Genomic DNA, 21347 nt, shown 5'->3' on the forward strand with positions numbered 1-21347 from the left:
ATTAAATGAGTGACAGCATTGGAATCCTTATCTGCAAATACCATACTTCTGTTAATATGTTTGTGTCTATATGTATGTATATGACCTAGGGGATACATGAGAACTTCCTGGCATAGGAACTTTCTGAGTAGAGTTTCAGGGGCTCAGCAAATCAATGAGAGAATTGACAAATGGGACTCCATCAAGCTAAAAAGTTTCTGCACAGTGAAAGACATTGATACTAAGCTATGGAAGGCTAGAGAATGGGAGAAGGTTTTTGCCAGCTATGTCTGACAAAGGTCATATCTAGAATATACAAAGAACCCAAGAAAATTGTCAGGCGCTGGTGGTTCATGCCTGTAATCCTAGCCACTTTAAGAGGCTGAGATCTGAGGACTGTGGTTCAAAGCCAGCCCAGGCTGGTCCAATTGACTACCAGAAACATTCCTGAAGTGGAACTGTGGCTCGGGTGGTAGAACACTAGGCCTTGAACACAAAAGCTCAAGGACAGCACCCCGGTCCTGTATTCAAGTCCTAGGAGTCGCACATATACACACTTGCACACATGCACACACACACACACACACACACACACACACACACAGAACTCAAGAAATTAAACCCTCAAAATAACCCAATTAATAAATGAGCGAAAGAGATCAATAGATAATTCTCAGAGGAAGAAGTAAACATGGTGAATAGACACATATGCTCAACATCTCTGGCCATCCACAAGTTCAGTTCTTTAGACATGTCAGCAGTGTATCTCGGAATCACAATCTGCTCTCTGACTTCAGCAGCCTGGGCTGAGGGGATCTTAATGCATGCTCAAAGCTGGCCCCTAACTCTGGATTTCCAGGAGCCTGACCTCCTCTGGGTTTACCCGGAGTCCCCATCCATGCTGTTGGAGAGACACGATCTCGTCCTGTCTGGAGAGCAACGTAATTAGAAAGCAATTTGGCCCACACAGGCAGCTTCCCTGGCCACTTGGCTCAGCCTCAACCTGTTTCTGATGAGGCTGGTTTTGTTCTGCGTTGGCTGTGCTCCGAGATGTCTAGCGGCTCAGGGATCCTTGTTCTCTCTTGCTTACAGTCTAGGCTTGGCCAGACCCAGTGTCAAGTGCTGTCGGCGTGGATGTCTTGCAGGTTGCACTGGAGCCCTGTGTTTGGTTCTGTGTCCCATGAGGCCCCAGGGCACACGCTGGGACAGCCCAGTAAGAAACACACTAAGGAGCCCGATAAGACGTCTGGCCATTCTGTCTGCTTTCTGTGACGTTATGCAGTGAACATCCAGAGTATAAAGAACATCCAGAGACACATCTAACACCACACCTCCCTCATTGTATGGCTCACAAACTCCCCCTCACTCCCCAAATCCCAGTCTCTCAGCCCCCAAGGTGGAAGCCATCCTTAATTCAGCTCTCTTCATCTCTCCTGACATCCTATAATTTGCCTTATTCTATAAATTTGGCTTTCCCATTTCTGTTCTGAATACCTAACTGAAGCCTCTTTCCAAAGCACTGTCTCCCAACTGTAATTTCTACACTCCATTCAATTTCCTCCAATTCTTGAATTACCCTATGGCCAGATTACTTTTCCAAATGCATAACATTGGTAAATTTATATAGCATCATCTTCTGGTTCACAGACATGCAATAGTTTTTCATGGTCCAGCATTTCCTTTTCTGGTGTTCTGGCCCACTGTCTCTTCTTATCAATAAAGTTTTATTGGAATGTAGGCATGTTTATTTGATAAATTATGGCTGCTTTTTGTGGTTGGATGGAGTAAGTACAACAGCTTACAAAGTCTAAAACACTATTTGATCCTATATGGAAGACATTTGGGACTCCTCTAAAATATAGTTCCAAATGTCCTTTTCAAGTAGATGTTCTTGAAGTTTTTTTTGTTTTGTTATTTTTGGCCATTCCTGGGCCTTGGACTCAGGGCCTGAGCACTGTCCCTGGCTTCTTCCTGCTCAAGGCTAGCACTCTGCCACTTGAGCCACAGCGCCGCTTCTGGCCGTTTTCTGTATATGTGGTGCTAGGGAATCGAACCTAGGGCCTCATGTATCCGAGGCAGGCACTCTTGCCACTAGGCTATATCCCCAGCCCGTTCTTGAAGTTTTGGCTTACAGAGACAGCTCAGGGAATGACCCCTCCAGACAGTTCAAGGGACCATCTTCATGAAGGCTTTCCTGATTACCTTTTTTTTCCCCTTTCATTGATTTAAATTTTTTTTTATTATATTGGTGATGTATGCAGGGGTTACAATAAGTCAGGTATAGAGTACATTTCTTTCTGAATGTCATCCTTCCCTCCTTCTCCCCCAGTTTGTCCTTCCACAAGTTGAAAAGTTCATTTGCAACGTAGTGTCTAGTGAGGACCACTGCTGCATTTGTTCACCCTTTGTCCCTCCATTTCTGTGCCCCCCTTTACCCTCCCACAGGTAGATAAATGAACAAACAAGACAAAAGGAAAACAGGGACAAGGGAAAAAAATCTCTTGTTTCCATTTCCTGGAGTTCATTTCGATAAATATTATATGATTAGATGCACATATGTTTTGCACCTTTGTATTCCTCTCCTAAGAATATCCTCCTTTGGTCTCACTCTGTGTGAATGCCTAGAAACCTGTGTAATTTATCATGTCCCAATGTCTTTTGTTGTTGTTTTCAAACCATCCAGAGTGTTTACTTGTAGATTTATAGGCACATTCTACTTACAACAAATGAGGGAAACCATGTAGCCTGTATTTGGGTCTGGCTTACTTCACGTAATCTAATTTTTTCCAAGTCTCTTCATTTCTTTACAGATGGTACAATATCATTCTTTCAGATGGACGAATAGAATTCCATTGTGCATATATATCACATTCTCTTGATCCATTCGTCCGTTGAGGGTATCTAGGCCGATTCCATGTCTTGGCTATGGTAAATAATGCTGTAATGATCATGGTGGTGCTGGTAGCGTTCGTGTGGCTTTGTTTGTGTGCTACTGGATAAATGCCCACCTTGACTCCCATTTCAAGGGCCTCTCTCCTTCCTCTCATGGCATTACACTTTGCTATGGTGTCTTGTGTGTCCTGAGTTTTATTATTCTCCCTCATGGCCTAACACTGGCTAAGCAGGTCTTTTACCACTTGAGCCCCATCTCTAATCTTTTCTTGCTTTAGTTATTTTTCAATTATAATCTCATGTGTATACCCAGGGCTAGCCTAGCTTGTGATTCTTTTCAATATGGTTTCTTGCACAGCTGGGATTATAGGTATTTACCACCATGCAAAGGCCCGTGTGTGTTCATGCTAAAATTAGTCTCTTACAGAAAGAAAATCACTGGATCTTATTTTCTTAACACCCTTCACTGCTCTAAGCCATATGATTAGGGAGTTGATTCCATTTATATTCCAAGTCACTCTTGATGGGTGAAGACTTATTACTGCTGCTTTGTTAATGCTAGCCTTGTCTCTTTTGCTCCTGTTTTGTTTCATTCTTATTCTATGCTGTCTTCCTTTATTATCTGGGGATTTTGGTCACAACTTGGTTTTTTAATTTTCTTTTTATATTTTTAGCATCTTGTTACTTGTTTTCTTTGTTGCTACTTTGAAGTATGCATTAAAAATCTTGTAGCTATAATCATCTGTTTAAAGTTGATAACTTGTGAGTTCAATTTCCTATAAACATCTACATTTCTATACTTCTCTCTGTACTTTGCATTCTTATATATGGTTTACTTCTTTTTGTACTGTGTAGATTTAATAAACTTTTGAGATTATGATTATCCTTATTATTTTATACACCATTATATTTAAATATTCTACATTATTATTCTATATTTACACTTATTTATGTGATCCATCTTTCTTATGCTCTCATACTGCTGTTTAACTTTCTTCATTGCAATCTGAAAAGTCCTTCAAGGATTTCTTGTAAGGCAGACGCAATAGTGTTGGACTTCCTGTTTGTGTGTGGAAGAATTTAGCTTTCATTTATAAAGGATAATATTCTCATGAATCGACATCTTGGTTGACAGGCTTATTTTTTGTTTCAGAACATTGGATATAGTATAGCATTCTTGTCTTCCTTGTAAGGAAGAGATTCTCCCTTTCTGTTGAGGAGCCTGCCACAGGTTAACCTTACGTGAATCATTTGTATGGGCCAAGTCACTTTGTTCTCGCTGCTTTCAAAATTCTTTGTCTTTTTAACAATTTGATTGAAACAGGAGAAAATGAAGGAGGGGGGGTAACAATGTTTAAAAAGAAATGTACTCATTACCTTTTGTAAGTGTAATCCTCCTGTTCATCACTTTTACAATAAAAAATACGTCTTCATGTAGTCATATTTTGGATAATCCTTTTTGATAATTTCTGAGCTGCAGAATTCTGGTTGTCAATTTCCCTATCAAGTTTTCTCAGGGGCTGGTTCTTCTGGACATGAGAGCAAACATGGGTTTGAAGGTGCGTGCAAACCCCAACGTGAGTGCACCAAGTGGGGAGTACACAGGAGCCAAAGCAAGCACGTGGCGGGCTATGGCCAGTGTTAGCGATCACTGGTACCATGCTTGTGGATGTCTGGTTACGGTGGGCACCTGGTACTGGGGACGAGTATTTGTATGTGCAGTAGCACAGGCAGATACTAGGACTGGGTAAACAATGGATGTGGTGGTGGGCACAGGTTCCCAGGCTTGGGCCCGCCTCATGTCACCTGGGCTGGGGTTGGCAGTGTGTGGCAGCTGATACCACATGAAAAAGAGCTAGTGCTTGGTGGCTCTTGCTCTGAGTGCTGGCGGTCGTGGTTCTGAGAAGCCCTGGCATCTGGGGGCTGCAGCAACGTCTGCCGAAGGCCTCTGCAGTGCTATCTAGGACTGGCGGCATGCTCAGTAGCAAAACTGATGAGGGCTCCCGCTCTCTCTCCCCACCCAGGAGGAAAATCATGGCCGAGTATGCCAGTCTGGAGCAGTGGTAAAGTGAAGCTTAAAGTGAAACTAGCAAAGATGGCACTGAGTCTCAACCCTGGCAGGGAGGGAGGGAGGGAGGGAGGGAGGGAGGGAGGGGAAGAGAATATGTAGCAAGAAGTTTTTTTCTTTTGTAAAAAATTCTTTATTATTATAAAGGTGATATACAGAGGGATTATAGTTACAGTCAGGTAATGAGTACATTTCTGTTTGGATAGTGTTACCCCTTCCCCTACTCTCTTCCAATTTCCTGCACACACACATACCATCCCCACCTTGGCATAAATCTTTATATGAAAATATTTATCTAAAGATGATCACGATCTCCACAAGAATTCTGCAGAATATATGTCACCCTAAACACATTTTAAAAATCCCCCAGGTCAATTCCTCAGCTAATAGAAACCACTGGCCACGTGGTGTCCAGTCCAGCCCATCCTACTCCTGTCAATAACCATCTAGGTGTGAATTAAATGTCAGTGAATATACAATTTGGAGAGGTAGAGTCAGCTGTATTTGTCATGTTGCCTTTTTCTAAACAAGAATGTCATACTTGATGGTGATTGGCCTGGACTCATTTCTTTCTGACCCCAAGATCCCTGAATCCTGTTTAATAGACCTTTTGTCTATCTGTCTAACCCTCTCCCCAGCTGGAGGGGTGCAAAGCCCACCCACCTGCTCATAACAAGACCCAGGTAAGCTCTCAGAGGTTTCATCCGAAACATACAAACATTGTTGAGGGGGGAGACCAACAAGTAAACACGCTCCCTGAACATTTGGATCACCTTTCTAAATGCATTCACCATCACTGAATCCTTTTCCTTTCCCTTTTCATGTTCCAATTATTTTATCTACAATTCATCCACATCTTGAGTTGGGTAGGGAGAGTAATGTTTGATACAGAAATAGACTACAGAGTGGCTTAGTACAATAACATTTTCATCTTTCATTAATGAAAAAGCCAACATGGCCATGTCTACTAGGCAGACAGACGGCTTCCTGTGTGGTCACTCAGAAGTCTGAATATCGGCCATATTTTGGTGCCACCATCAACTATGGCCTTGAGAGTCTGTGCTGGACACTATGTTTAAGACCAATAGACAGAGAAGAGGGAGTGTAAGGAGGAGTGACTTCACTTTTAGGAAGTACATAATGCGTCAGAAGTCCCATGATCCATTGCCTTTCCCTACCTCCTGTGCTGTTTTATTCTTACTCTGTCATCAGAAGGCAGGAAATAGTCTCACTTTCCAAGGGGAGGAAGTATAGTCCCAGAAACCTTGCGTTCACAAGCCTAGAAGCCTGGCCTCTTGACTCCGCCTGGGAACAGCATCTCCAACCTGCGGGCTGGCTTCATTGAGTGCCTTTTCTTGTGACCTGCTCTGAGCTCTGGGGCGGAGGACGACAGCCTCTTCTCAGAGGGAGCCCCGCTTGGAACATCTGGGATCCATATGTTTCTGCCTTCTGTGATGGCAATGAGAGCAATGCTATTGGTTTTAATTCCCAGAATCCTCCAAGGTCTGCTTTTTGTCTCGAAGAGATCTGTTCTCCCCTTTTGCTCTCTTTAAGGGCTGGATTCAATGGACACAGTCTTTTTTGACAGATGATGAGGAATTCTCAGGGGAGGACAGTTGATTTTGGAACAATTTCTACTGTCACTCCTACAAAGCCTACATTTCCTGAACCATGGGCCAGGTTGACCGACCCATCTGCTTTTAGCAGTTACTCATTTGAGGGGCTTCATTATAAAAAGGTCTGTCTGAAGTTACATTGAGACAGTGCATAGAAAAAAAAAGATATTTATTTATTTGACTTATTATTCCACTTCCTGCCCTCTTTCGTGTGACTCTTCCAGGACCAATCAGTGCAGGTGGCATGCTATCCAAACAGGACATGCCTTTTACCTTCTTCTCTGAAGACATCTGTCCATCCTACTGACTCAGCATTTTATTTTTCATGAAAATGACCCTGGACATGCTATTGTATTCTACTTGTGGTCACTTACTTCATAACAAGAAGTCCAATTTGGCGAGTTTATCAGTGTAACCTTCATAATGGGTTTTTTAAGGAGAATCTGAAACGTGCCGTGTGCATCTTTACGTCTCTGAAGCTGAGATCAAGAACTACAATACTACCCCAGCTATGTTTCCAAAGTGTTCATAGTCACTGAGAATCCTAACCTGGATGGATTATGCGTTGACCCTTAGAGGGGTTCTTTCATCTGTGCAAACCCTATTATTAAAGATGACTCACAAATAACTGCAAGAAAAGTAAGTGTGTATTATATTAACATAACAAAGGCAGTGAAGCTCTGGAATATGATTACGTTAATATTAGGGACTATAGCTCTCCAGTGTTCAGAAGAGAGGGATAAGATCTTATTCCTGCTTCTATTATACTATATCTGAGAATGCATCCATTCACATTTCATCCATATCACAGGGGAAAAGGAAGGGAGTTGTTTTGAGGGCATGCATTCACATGTAAGAAATAGTATATCTCACCCAAAGTGGGTGTACTTCTTCACAGTCAGGATTCCTAGACAAAGGGCTGTGCTCATTAATTTTGTGGTGCCAAATATATAATCTTTTTACTCTGCAGTCATAAGTTTTGCTCCCCTTATTGTTGAATGGATCTTGATTCCGTTTCTGGGGCTGGAAAATAAGTTACCTTCCCCAAATGCAAAGTCGAGATTAGGACAACTGGGGAAAACATTAGAATAAAACCAGTGGGAGAAAGACATTTGGGTAAACATCCAATCCTGTCCACAATATGTTTTTCTGTAGTTTTTCTTCTACCTTCTGAATACATAGCCAGATTCTTGGCTTTCTTTTGGGGATCATTGCTGATTAGATGGTTTTGCTGAAATGTTTTTTTTTTTATATTAATTTGATTCTTATGGCAAGGCTTTCTTCCCCGTGAGACTAAAATAAATCCTAAATCCATCAGTATGTCCTCTTTAAATTATATAGAGTTTAAATGATTTCTCTTGGTGTCTATTACCTTTTGCCCTTCTTTACAAAACGTGAACAGTCTTCTTGTTTGTTCAGTGAGCCAGCTTTATTAAATCCACCTCAAGTTCTTCATCGTCTTCCTTAATTCGAACCAATCTCAACACTTCTGTGTCATCAGCAAATTTTTCAACACTGTAATTCACTTCCTTCCTCAGGTCATTGGCAAGAATATTGAGCTAAATCCCTGGAACGCCCAACTTGAACTCCAGGCGTTGGCAGTATCTGAAACAATTATCCCCAGGTTGGTGATGGCCTTAGATCAGCGTTAGTTTCCTAAGGAGAAAATTAAAAATATAGAGAGAATCCATATTTTATTCCTCTTTCCTATGCAGAGCTTGCAGTACAAGTATAATTTACCTTTTTTTGTACTTTGCTTTTTGGTGCTCGAGACTGTGGTTTTTGTTTTGTTTTGTGAAAGGGGAATCGTGTGTGTGTGTGTGTGTGTGTGTGTGTGTGTGTGTGTGTGTGTGTTATGCAAGATCTTTTTGGCTAACTCAAGGCCTTATTTTGCTTAGGGATATTGTGTTTCTCCCTTAGATTCTTCTAGGATTTTTATAGAATTAGTCTACACGTTCAGACCTCTGATACATTTTGACTTGTTTTCTATACAGTGCGTGGATTGAGTCAGAGGTAATTCTCTGGCACATAGATATTGTGTCTGCCAGCTTTCCATTTGAAATAAGACAAGTTAAAAGAAGAAAACATTTATTTTGTCTCATGATCATTTGGTTCTATTGTTTCGGGGACTGTGGTAATGTAGTACATCATGGAAGAGAGAGTGGAATAAAGGAAGGAAGCAAAGCTGCTCACTCCATGATGGCTGGAAAGTAGAGAGAAAGAGAGAAAAAGAGGAAGAAAAGGAGTTGAGGCCCTGATTTCAAGTCAAGGCCAATGACCTAACTTCCTAGCAATAGGGCCAACCTCCTAAAGTCCTCCTCACGTCCCCCTAGCTTGCAAACAAGGCTCTGGAGCCATTTAAGATACCCCAACCCATAACAGATAACCAGATTACTCTAGCTCCATCAGTTGAAAGCATTGTGCTTTCTTCTCTGACTTAATAATTACTGCACAAATCAATTGAATATATTTATCTTGGGTTGTTTCTGGATTCCTCCATTTTTCTGTTGATCTTGTCTATCTTAACACCAAGGTCATGCTTATTTAATTACTCCATTCCATTAATTTATCTATCTCTCTATCTTGTAACAAGGCTATAGTATCTTAATTACAATAGCTTTATAATAAATATTGAAATAAATATGTGAAATCTCTGCGCCTATTTTTCAACATTATTTTGCCTTTCCTTTCATAGGTCTTTCACAGTTCTCTGTGAATTTTTGAATCAGCCTGTCAATTTCTTTTGTTGTTGTTGTTGTCTTCCTTTTTATTGGCAGGACTGGGGTAACATTGTCTGGTACTTAGTAGGCAGGCATTTTACCCTTTTTGGCTTTTAGCCCTTTTTGCTCTGGTTATGTTTTTGAGATAGGATTTTGATTTTGCTCAGGATGGCCTGGAGTGCAGTCCTCCCATTTACACTTCCTGCTGTAGCTGGGACAATAGGTCTACATCAACACACTCAGCTTTTTTTAGTTGAGATGGAATCTTGCAAACATTTTTGCCCAGTCTCTCCAAGAACCATGATCTTCTTGAACTTAGTCTTTCATGTAGATAACAAATATGCCCCAGCTATATTGTTGGAGAAGGAGTTCTCATGAAATTCTTCCTTGGGCTAATGTGGATTTGATCTTCCTAAGTAGCTAGCTAGGTTTACAGGTGTGAGACACTAGCACCCAGTCTCTCATACAGTTGGGCCTATTGTAAGGTTCACTGGTTTGTCTCACACCTGTTGAGATCATCTTCCTTCATTTCCTAATGTCCAGTATCTTTCAAGCTCTTGCATATGAAACACACACTATGTGCAGTTTTGTTAGTGCTGGCCACTGTGGACAAGTGACAGATATTTCCCCACTAGCTTCAGGTCTGGGCATGTAGTTCTGAAACGGGCTGTCCCTAAATTCCCTTCTACTTCACTTCCTCTTGTAAGCCAAACAGCACGGAGAGGCTGGAGCCAAGGAAATGAAGCCAGGGGAACTGAAGGCAGCGGGACAGCGCGGTTGGCTTAATCATGAAGTAGAGGCCAAACCTCTGCTTTCACATTGAAAATCCAAGGCCACCTATATGCCTGACATACACATTTCAGTGCAAAGCAGGGTTTATGTAAAAGCTCTGCCTTTCCATGCTCGGCCCTGGAGAAATAAGAAGGAAAGGAATCTTTTCAACCATAACATCCTTTTGATTAAAATATTGGTGTCTTTTCCCTCTTCGTTCCTGTTTTCCTTCCTTCCTTCTTTCTTCCCTTTCTTCCTTCCTTCTTTCCTGTCTTACTCTACCCATCTTGTTTTGTTTTTGTTTGTTGGTCATGGGGTTTGAACTCAGGGCCTGGGTGCTGTCCCTGAGCTCTTCTGCTCAAGGCTAGCACTCTACCACTTTCGGCCACAGCAACACTTGTAGTTTGCTGGTGGTTCACTGGAGATAAGCATCTCCTGGACTTTCCTGCCTGGGCTGGCTTGTAACCACCATACTCAGATCTCAGCCTCCTGAGCAGCTAGGATTACAAGCATGAGCCACTGGCTTCCAGCTCTTGGTTTTTGTTTTCAAGTAAGGGTCTTGCTTCATGCCTAGACCGACATGAGCTGTGATACTCCCACTTGCATTTCCTGGTGTCACTGGGTTGCCAGGCTGTTGTTCTTTCCCTCTAGCTGGGACAGCCGGAGTGGGCTACTTCCCACAACCATTAGTTGAAATGAAGTCTCAGTAACTTTTATGCTTAGGCTGGCTTTGAGCTCCCAGTCTTCCTCTCCCAAGTAGCTAGAAATTAGAGACTTGAGCCATGCTGCCTGACTTCTTTTCCTTAGAGCAATATTTACACTATCCACACTTCTGGTAGTGTTTTTGCTATGAAGCATTACACAGAAAATTCACACGGGTCTTCACTCCACCAACTTCTGCTGGAGGAGATATATGTATTAATTCAGTTATAGAAATAGTAACTTAAATAATGAATGAGCTCTGGCATTATTTTGTGTGGACATAAGAATGTGAGCAACAGGAAAAAGGCAAGTGTATTAATTCTAGTAAACATGTATAATTTATAGTGAAGAGAAAGAAATGGAGAATGATTACGAGAAAAAATATTCGATAGTTTAATTTTATCCAGTGTTAATCGTTCTTTTCACAGTGGGTTTAGGAATTTCAAATGTATAAACCAAAACTGTCAAAGTTTTAAATCCTGTAGAATTCTGACATGTGATTATTTTAGTCACAGGAAAATTTACATTTCTTGCTTTGGAAAGGGACAATGGGAATAAGAAAAACATTTATAACCCAAGGATGAATTTTTAAATGGTACATGATTTGCTCATCTAACTTACCATGATATACCTAGTTTGTGTGATAAAACCGACCCAAATAAACATCCAACAAAGCATCTTAGAACAACAATTTGTTGTTTAATATTGTACGTAAATCTCATCTCCCTTAAACTTTTTACTTTCTTTACCCTTTTATTGGCTTTTCCTTTCTTGTTTTTATTCTCTATTGCTGAATAAATACCGCTGTTGAAAACAGAACCAAAATCTATGCAACACTATATCCTACAAAACTAAGAAGAGTGAAGATAGGATGGGTAGAGGGGGGATGTTGATGTTGAAGAAATGACATCGATCAAGATATACTGTATTCATAAACTGCTTTGTTAAATGGTGACTCCTTTGTACAACTGCTTAAAGATAGTAATAAGGAAAAAATACTTAACAATTATGAACACTCCAGGAAGCAGGAAAGTTCTCCCACCTAGTGTAAAACATACTTGAACAACTTTCATATTTAATGAAAAGTATATTTCACTGAGTATTAACATTAAACAACATCAGCTAGAAATGTGCCAACAGTTCTGCAGTTTATGGATGATTAAGATTTTTATGATTCCCATTACAACAAAGCTTTATATAAAAATGGCTTAAAGTCTTAACAAGTAACCCAAATTACTTGTAAGTAAGACCAAATTACTACTTCTCCTCGATTAAATATTCTTATATGAAAATTTCAAAAGTACCTGCAGAGATATTTTATACTTCTGAGATCTTTAATCATTTACTTTAAAATACAAGTATGACCAAAACAGAATGTTCTCTGAAGAGGAAAATGTATTTATTAAAGGACTGATTGGGTACCGAACTCCAGGGAAAAGGGGTGAAAAAGTACAACAGTGGAGCTCACTGGACACTAATGAATGTCAACTATACAATTCACAGGTGGAGACATGAGGAGAGACTGGAAAAGAAAAAGGGAACAGAAGATGCTCTAGGAAAGGAAATGTACTCATTACCTGACTTATGTGATAGAATCCTTCTGTACATCATCTTTATAATGACAATAAGTAAATTAATTTTTTAAATGACTGATTGGTCACAGGGCAAATGGTAACCTTCTAATTATATTCAGCAAAGCATCATAGGGTCACTTTATCGAGTATGAACTAACTGATATTTTCAAAATTCAATTTTGGTTTTTCAATAAAACCAGAAGTTACACTATACCGAGAAATAGCCTAAGAAATAATGATACTGCCTAGTTTTCCTTCCTCCTTGTGAAACTTCTCCGGAATTTCCAACTTGTCTTTCATCTAAGACATCCCCTCTCCTCCATCTTTCTTCTAAGGCTTATTGGTTTGTATCACTTTTGGACCATGTATTTTTCTTTGGAAATATCAGATGAAAAAAGTCCTCAGTCTTATATTGTCTCATAAGGATTCTGCTATGATTCAAACCAGACTCAGATTGTAGACCTGCTTTCATTTTTCTTTCTGAAATACAAACAAGAACAAGTTCAATGAAAACATTCCACTTCTCACCAGAGACTCTGGAAATGGTAATCCAGGTATTACTCTATCTGTAAATATGCATCCAACACACAGAGCCTGAAGGCAAGTATTTTTAAAGCTTAACCTAAGATTCTCCTATTAAGACTGGAATGTCCTATCTTTTGATTCCTTAAGGCCCTAATTCTGAAGGAAAGCACCTTTTAAATGCTCTGGATAATGACCTGGGACCGCTAACAAGTATCTTGTAATGAGCTTACTTGTTCCCCTTTCTCAATCCTTTTGAAAATTGGGTAGACAACATACAAGAATAAATCAGAAAACCTGTTCATCACTGCCACCAATGGCAGGCAGCTTGCTTGTCCAACCGAGAAGGGACCAGTGAAACGAGTGGCAGAATGGGAGGTCTGCAGGAGCGGGCAAAGCGAGCGGCTGAGCTGCAATGTCTTGTTGAAAGCCTCCGTCCACTGCTTGGGGAACTCTGAAGCAAGACCGGGCCCTCGGTGTTAAGCGAAGATGGCTGGAGGGACCAGGCCTTCGTACCTGGAATTACTCAATCGTTCAATGCAGGCTATCCCTGGCAGGACAGACCTTGAGCAAGATAGATTTCATCAGCTAAGAAAAGCCCCCCCAAGGGTTTATCCCTGAGATATTCTACTAGTAACATTCTCAGCAACTTGGAGATAAGGTCCTCCTTCCTGAAGCAAAGTGACACATTGCAACACCAGCTACAACTTTTCATCTTTCAACAAATACATAGCAAAGCTCTCAAGTATTGAAAGTTCTGCCTCAATGACGAAAAGATATATTTAGCCCAGGCAGCATTTGTGACAGGACTTTGGTCAGGGCTATTTCCTGACCCCTGCACTACCCTACCCAAAGCACACAAAGTGTTAACAGCTCATTGCAGGATGATCTAAGCAGTACTTCCTGAGGAAGTTTATTTGCACACACAAACTGCCTTGTCATTACCTAGTAATAATTGTTTATGATGTAGTAATAATTCAGGAGGAGATAGAATTGACCAGTAGAGAACAAGATCTTGAAATGGTTCACATTTCCTAATCTAAACTTTATTAATATGTAATATAGAGTAGCAATCAATCTATAAAGTGGGGGACAGAACTTGAGGGGTGGAAAAGCTATCCATTGCTTCTTATCATGGGAAAACCATTTTCTTTGGAAAGGGAATTGAAGCACTTATATGTATAGATATTGCTGTGTTTAATAAAAGACCAAATAAGGAAGAATGATTCTCTCCAGTAGGTCAGAGACATGTTGTTATGTGTCTTCTTACTCAATCCATAAGCTAGATTGCCTCATTTCAAGTAAAGGAGGAGAGAGGAAGAGCTCTAATTCCAAAACTCAAAAGAAGGTGATGAAAACACTCTCATTTTGAGATATCTTAAAAATTGGCTCATTGTCACATAGTTTTTTTTTGTTTTTTTGGGGGGCCAGTCCTGGGGCTTGGACTCAGGGCCTGAGTACCGTCCCTGGCTTCTTTTTGCTCAAGGCTAGCACTCTGCCACCTGAGCCACAGCGCCCCTTCTGGCCATTTTCTGTATATGTGGTGCTGGGGAATTGAACCCAGGGCCTCATGTATATGAGGCAGGCACTCTTGCCACTAGGCCATACCCCCAGCCCCTGTCACATAGTTTTAACTAAGGGAATCTTTGTGGGAATTATGCCGTGGATTGGTGTTTAGCTATATGATAACATATCATCCTCAATTGGAACCCAGCACAGCAAATGTAATAGAACTAGAAAAATATGAAGTTTATAGCTCAGTAGTATACTGCTATTAATTTCTTAGTTTTGATTTAAAAATACTATGTGTTTGTAAGATCACATTCTGGGTGAAGAACTCATGGAAATTACCTATTTTATCTTTATAATGCTTCTGTACCCTTCAAGTTCTTTCCGACTAGAAAGCACTTTGAAACCTGTTTCAATCACAGCATTTTACATTCAATGCTGATTTGATGCTCTTTCGCAATGATAGAACATAATTTGAACATATATTGTGGTCTTGCATATACATTTATCTGATTTAGGAAATGGAAGGGGAATAACAAAATGGTGAGGCAAAGGACACAGGGTGAACCAATGCCACAGCGATACTCACAAGACACTATGTTGGAAGTGAACTTTACAGCTCAGGGGAGAGGGGGTCAGGGGAGGAGGAAAAGTGGGAGAAAATGAAGGAGGGGGTAACACTGTTTGACAGGAATGTATTCATTACCTTCCTTATGTAACTGTAACCCCTCTATACAACACCTTTACAATAACATAAAATTAAATGAAAAATGGAAAAATCCAGAATAAAAAAGCAAGCCTCAGATAGAAAGTTGTGTGATTCTCCACCTAGCATTTTAAAACCTCCTACTCATACATATTCCAAAGTCATTCTTTGTCTATCGATTAGCAACTTTACTATTGCAGAAAGTGCTGCAGTTAAAAAAAAAATCAGGAATTGGTTTTCAGAAGATGATAGTAAAAGATTGAAGCCCTCCCTTTAGTTAGAAAAATCATTCAGACAACACAAAGTTTTAGAAGAATCACAAATGTTGGTATAATAGCTTCATGCCTTGTAGCTAATAAATGAAAGCCGAGGTGCTAAATTTCATCTCAATAGTCATGAGACGTGAAATAGGATTCCCAAACTGGGTTCCTGAAACAGGCATATTTTCAGTAATAAATGACTTCTTCAAAAGTGAGACGAAATGGGAGTGAAGGACTATCCACATGGACATGAACAGCCGAACAGTGTCAACCGCTACAGCAAGGGCATGACACGCCCCCTCTGACACCTGTCCATAGCATCAGTCATGTGGACATCACTGTAGAACAAAAAGAAGCTGAGGCTGGCGGCCCCTACCTGCAATCCCAGCTCAGCAGGAGGCCACGGCAGTACAGGAGGCTGTGTCCTCTCTCCTCTGTGAAAACTAGAAAACTGAATTATGAATGACATGAGTGTCAAGTAACTGGGCTGTTTGGAGTGGAAAGCAGCAAGAAGGGGAAGGTACAGGAGGGGGTAAAGGGGGGATGAAATTCAAAATGGTTTTAAAATGGGAGGAGGGGGCTGAGCAAGAGTAGAAGAAGGGGCCAATTTGATCAAAGTACACTACATGCTTGTATGGCGATAACACAAAGGAACCTATTGGTACAAGTAACATATGCACATGAAAACCCGTTTCTTGAGAAAGCGGGGATTACACCTGTAATACCCGCCAGATGAGAAGCGAAGGGAGGGAGGAGGATGAAAGTTCAAAGCTGAAACAAAAAGAACTAGAGGTTTAGCTCAGGTGGTAGAGCACCTGCCTCGTGAGGCCCTGAGTTCAAATCCCAGTATCACCAAAATAGGAAGAAGAAAGGAAGGGAGTGAGGGAGGGACGGAGGGAGAGAGGGAGGAAGGGAGGGAGGGAGGGAGGGAGGGACAAGGAAGAAAAGAATGAATGAACAAATGAAGGATTCTAATGAGGTGTAAAACGACAGTAGAATCTTTTATATCTTTAGGGATTATAAATTAGTCCATGGCAAGTCACTTACCAGCATTATTACACTTGATATACTTGCTATTTGTGTGTGCGTGTCCGTGTGTGTGTGTGTGTGTGTGTGTGTGAGAGAGAGAGAGAGAGAGAGAGAGAGTCTGACCTGTGGCTTGAACTCCAGGCCCCTGGGCACCGGCCTTTTCAGCCTTGCCACAGCTCAACTATGGGCTTTTATGTTGCTTAATTGGAGATAGAGCGACACAGATTTTCCTTCCTGAGCTGGTTTGGAACCATGATCTTCAGATCTCAGCCTCCTGAGTGGCTAAGGTCACAGACTCGCGCCACTGGCATCCAGCTTATTCTTTTATAACATCCAGACGTGCTCTCTTTTTCTGTGGCTGACCTATCCAGTCACATGTTTAATTGGCCAAAAACATGTTCAATCTGTTTATTTGAAATAAACGTGAAGAGAAAGTAATCACTTTAAACAGAAGTTCATAGCATGGAAAGAACATTTTGGAAATGGATGCTTGGAATTATTTCAAATTATGATTTTCATTTTTGAAACAAAAATCCTTACATGCATATTTAATATGCCTTATATGCCTATATAAAAATCCTGGAACAAGAATTTTCTAGCATGTTTCATTTTTTTCTTCCAAATAAAGAACTTTTTTTCTCATATTTTGAATGTTTTTAAGAAATAATGAAGGAAATCCTTCCTTGTTAAGAAATAATGAAGAAAGTCATTGGAAGGTACGAGTTTTGTAATAACCATTTGACATCTGGAAAGATGAAAATGTACTTGATCATAAAACACTTGGGTATTAGTAGATAGTATTTATAGCTCAGTATCTACATTTATAAGTGCCATTTAAAAAAAGTAACTTCTACTTGAATCTACATATCTACATGAAGTACAGTGTCACTATTGTAACCGAGGATTACATTGTAGTGAACTTCAAATCACTATAAAACTTGCATTTGATTTTGCTATACCATAAAGTGTTAAACAAGATTTTTGTGAAATAAGTTTTTTAATCTTATTTCAAATTTTCCTTTAAAAATATATTGTGCCAGACTCCAGTGGCTTACACCTGTTATCCTGGCTACTTAGGAGGCTGAAATCTAAGGATTGCAATTCGAAGCCAGTCCAAGTAGGAAGGCCCAAGAGACTCATATCTCCAAGGAACCACTAGAATTCTGGAAGCTTCCAGTGATAGATAGCTAGCCTTGAGGGAAAAATCTCAAGGTTAGTATCCAGATCCTGAGTTCAAGCCCCAGGACCAGCACACACACACACACACACACACACACACACACACACACACACACACAACCACACATATTGTTCATATTTTAGAATGTGCATAATATGTTAATAATTAGTATACTATATTAAAGCATAGTAGGGATTATAAACATACACATATGTCAAATATTTTTAAAGTAAATGTATTGGAGATTCATACTCAAAGTTTTCTGTTTTCTTCTGATGGGAGAGGGGCACACCATGAAGTTTTCTATGGCTAATCGAAAACAGCTGAGTTTAGTCCATTGTAAAATGTCCCATAGGAAAGAGAACATTCTTCACAGCACACATAGCATACCAATCATGAGGTGCGCCTGGATCCTGCATTGCCAAGAGAGCAACCTCGGAGAGCTACTGGCGTGAACTATGTCCTAGAGCGGCTCAGCGGCGATGGCCGTTGGCCTCTGGTTAATGCCACATTTCTGGAGCCCAGCTCAAGCTCTGATTCATCAGGACACAAGCAGACCTGACAATATGGCTGTGTAACAAGGGCGCATGCTATCCAGAAGGAACTCCTTGTTGAGAAGATGACAAGAATGAGATCTAGTGAGTCACAGGGACTAGGCCAAAGGAATAGAGGAAGCTCACCAGCCAGAATCTAGACTAGAACCTTCTCAACTCTATGTTTCCCCTTCCCAGTGCTCTCTTATGTACGTCTTGCAACTAAAAGAAAAACCTGGTGTATCTGGAAGACTGAGCAGAATCACCACTAGCCTCTGATTTCAATGATCAGGCTGGAAATCATTCTTCACTTGCAAAATACCCTTTGAATGTCCTGGCGAGACCAATGGCTACATCACTTTCTAGAGCTAAGTAGACAAGGTCGTTGTGAGTGTGTGCCCTTTACTGGGTTGCTGGGCAGATGTCTGCAGTGGGATTTCCATTTCCTTCAAGCTTCCTTCTCCCTGCCATGCGCAAGGGACGCTGTCCATGCGGGAGGGGAGTGAGACCATGCAGCCAAGGCCAAGAGCAAAGCTCCTGGAGGAAGAGAAGATGCTCTGCGGGACTTAGTGGAATTGAAGACAAGCGTAACAACCTGGATTTGTAATAGGGCTCTTGCCACTTTAAGAAATGAACGAATGTGCAAGTTTCAAATGTTAGTTGGGTTTTGTTTTATTTTGTTGTTTTGAGGCTTGAACTCAGGACCTGGGTATTGTCCTTTTTTTCTCTCTCTCAAGGATAAGCATTTCACTTCCCTGCCCTGGCTGGCTTTGAACTATGATCCTCAATTCCCACAATACTCAAATCCTGATTAGCTAGGATTACAGGTGTGAGCCACTGCCACCCGGTGAAGGTTGATCAGTTCTATTTTTGCGTCCCCTTCTTCCTTCAAAGACTTATTTCTCTAGGCTACCGGCTCACTTCAACTAATATGACAGATGTGCCTGAGATGTATATGAAAATATTTTACTTAAAATAGGCAGTGACTTGGCCCTAAGCTTGGTTTGCTGGCCCTGGGAAAGCTCTAAGCATGGATGGGAAGCATTGACGAGAGGGCAGGCTATTTGTCTACAGATCTAGTTGATCCGATCAGCAAAATCAGGCTCTGGGGGTGGGTTGCAGGGGTCACAGATGAATAGCCTATGTGCATATGTGTAGGGTAGGTAACAGTGAATAGCCTGTGTGTATATGTGTAGGGTAGGTAACAGTGAATAGCCTATGTGTATATGTGTAGGGTGGGTAACAGTGTGGTCTCGTGTTTGCTGAAGGGAAGCATACAACCACCTCTTCTGAGAACCAGAATTCCCAACACCAACCCTTTCCTTTGTATTCCATCCTCCAGTGGGCAGATGTGTGTTCACACACGGACTTACAGACTGAGAGAGAACAGGGAGAAGAGAGGCAGAGCTGGCTTATTGTCTAACATTCTCAAGATGTTTGAAAACTGCTGTTGGGAAAGATAGATTTGAATTTTAAAATATTCATGAATTTAGGGGTATGGGTGCGTGTGAGAGACAGACAGAGACAGAGAAAGGAAAACAGAGACAGAGTGGGGGGAGTCATGCAGGCAGGCAGCCAGACAAACAGATCAGACTGTCTCAAACTTGCGAAGGCTACAAATGGTTGGCATTCTGGAGACTTTCCGCTGCAGGCCAATGAGAAGTGGCTCCTCTTGCCACCATAGACCACAGGGTACCACGAAGCTCTCCATTCTGAGCATGAGGCTAGAAGAGCATGCAGTATGCACAGACAGGCTACCCTTAGGGAAAGATGGGAAAACAGGCCAATAGGATTCCAGAGTTAGAACTGGAAGGAGATGGACTTAACTTGCATGCTAGTCCCTCAGGACTAGCTCTGAGCTGCTACCCCTCGTGCTGTGTGAGCATGAGCTAGGGTTGAGAGGCTAGGGGATGTCTACCACAAAACTGAGTCCTGTCCTCTGTCAGCATCCTCTCACTAGGAGAATCAGCTTCGATCTGCAGTTTTCATGGCTAGAGGGTTACAAGACAGGGCAGTCTCGCAGATGGAGGAGACTTCCCTGGGACATGATATCAGTTTGCAGATGTGCCTGTTACCGCATTTGTGCAGGAATGGGGAAACTCTTGTCTGCACTGTAGTACTGTCTCGAATGAAGGAACGAAGCCTCTGCCCCTTATTAAAGGCCCTGGGACTTTCACAGTGGCCTGGTGTCCATCATGTTGTTGGGCCATGTTTGTGCTTTGCTATTGTGGGAAAGCAGAAGCAGAGGAGGAGGACGGGGAGGGGGAGGGGAAGGGGGAGGGGGAGGAGAAGGGGGAGGAGGAGGTAGGGGAGAAGAAGGAGGAGGAGGAGGAGGAGGAGGAGGAGGAGGGGGAGGAGAAGAAGAAGAAATGAAGGAGGAAGAAGGGGGGTTAGAAAAAAGGAGGAAGAGGAAGAGAAAGGAAAGGATGAAAGGAGAGGAGAAAATAGAAGAAGGGAAGAGAAAGAGAAGGATGGAAAAGGAATAAGGAGGATGGGAAAGAGGAGGAAAAGAAGGGGGAATGGAAAATGAGTAGGAGACAGAAGAAAAAGAGGGGGATGAGGAAGGGGAAGGAAAGGAAGAATAGAGGAGAGGAAAGAAGAGGAGAGAAGAAAAGAGAAGGGAAGGGAACAGAAAGGAAAGGAGGCAGAAAATGAGCAGAGAAAAGAGGAGTGGAGAAAGATAAGGAAGAAGATAGGGAGTGGAGGAAGACAGAGGAGAAGGAGCTGTCAGGCCCAGCTTCTCCACTCTTTTTAAGAAGACAGGGCCCCCAGCAGAATGGTTCACTGATTGCTGTGGCTAGTTTCAGAACCAGGACTTGAAAGTCGTGTTGGGAGCTTCTGAGGCAACACCCGACCCCCGGCCCAGCCTCTAAGCCCTGCAGGCCCCAGCAATCCCCCTTCAGACGCCATCTTCTGCCTGCTTCTGAGGAGGCAATGGGTCCCAACAGAGAAGCAGCTAGCTTTGGCTGAGACTGGATTTATTTAATCAAGAGAAAGTTAAAGAATGCAAGTGGGCCAATTTGTAGAGAGAGGACGTCTTAAATATGCTCTGAGGAAAGGAGTTTCATTCCCTTCCCCATGATCTGGCACAGATGATGCCATTTTATTTACATTACCTATCCCATTACCAACCATCTATGAAATTCAGACCTTTCATGTACAAAGCTGAAGCTTCGTGCATCATGGTTTTCACACATGATTATTTTAGTAATTTCAAAGTGAGATGTCCACCAGACTAAACAAAGTTCCTTATTTCAAAGGTCCTATCAACGCGCATTATGCATTA

The sequence above is a fragment of the Perognathus longimembris genome, chromosome 18, assembly GCF_023159225.1.
Source record: "Perognathus longimembris pacificus isolate PPM17 chromosome 18, ASM2315922v1, whole genome shotgun sequence".
Taxonomy (NCBI): Eukaryota; Metazoa; Chordata; class Mammalia; order Rodentia; family Heteromyidae; genus Perognathus; species Perognathus longimembris.